The following is a 1,272-nucleotide window of genomic DNA, read 5'->3' as shown; positions in this document are numbered from 1 at the left end:
AGCTAATTTCTCTATTTTTAGTAAAGACAGGCTCATACTCTTGTTCAGGCTGGTCTCCTGAGCTCAAGCAATTGGTCCACATTTACCTCCCAGAGTGCTAGGATTATAGGTGAGAGACACCACCCTCAGCACAATTTTAATATTTTATAATAAACCTTATTTATGAATATTTCTGCTGCTGATATAACTACAGAAATTAAGTAGTCTAGAATTTGTGTAGGCTGTTAAAACTTTTTTGTAACAACCCAGTTACTACTTTTGGAAATTTGATTATAATAGCATATTATACAATCTAAAAGAGCTATTCTCTCTTGAGTGCATGTCAAAATAATCCATAGGAAAGCAGGATGGATAAATGGGTCATCAATTGATAGTCACTGAAAGTGAGTGATGAGTTCATCAGATTTATTATATTAGTTTCACTACTTTTGATTATGTTTGAAATTTTTATAATAAAAAGTTAAACGTAAATTATTAAAGAAGAAATTCTTTCTGTTTAGATCTCACTTTTTCCTGTCATAAAACATAGACATGAAAGAGAAAAAAAGTATAGTTGACAGGCCAATATGTGGAAATATATATTGGCTTAGACAAGAAATTCATGACTAAGATCTCAAAAGCAGCAAAACAAAAATAGACAAAAGGCACTTTATTAAATTAAAAGCCTTCTGCACAGCAAAAGAAATAATCAACAAAGTAAATAGACAACCTACAGAATTGGAGAAAAACATTTTCAAACTATACATCTGACAAAAGCCTAATATCAAGAATCTACAAAGAACTCAAACAACAAGCAAAAAAATTAGTAATAACTTTACTGAAAAGTAAGCAAATGACAAGAATAGACATTTTTCAAAAGAAGACATCAGATGGGCAACAAACGTGAAAAAATTCTCAACATCAGTAATCATCAGATACCATTTCACACCAGAGTGGCCATTATTTTAACCCTTTCTGATCCTGTGACTGGAAAGGGTTTTATGTTATGCCTACATGGTAAAAATGTAAACATAACATACAGATTGATTAGAAAAGGTTAAAAAGCTATACACATTATTACATCTTAGTGAAGCATCACAGGAATGGAGAAGCATGAATCCTATGTATTCAACTTTGATATGAGGACAATTAATGACAATGACATGGTGAGGGGTGGAGAAAGGGGAGAGCAGACAGAGAGAGAAGGAGGGAGGAGGTGAAGAAAAGGAAAAGAAAAGAAAATAGTGACTAATTCTCACATAAATTGGATTTTTTTTTCTTTTTTTTTTTTTT

The sequence above is a fragment of the Otolemur garnettii genome, unplaced genomic scaffold, assembly GCF_000181295.1.
Source record: "Otolemur garnettii isolate 467f Iridium unplaced genomic scaffold, OtoGar3 scaffold00124, whole genome shotgun sequence".
Taxonomy (NCBI): domain Eukaryota; kingdom Metazoa; phylum Chordata; class Mammalia; order Primates; family Galagidae; genus Otolemur; species Otolemur garnettii.
Note: the sequence above shows the minus strand (reverse complement) of the source record.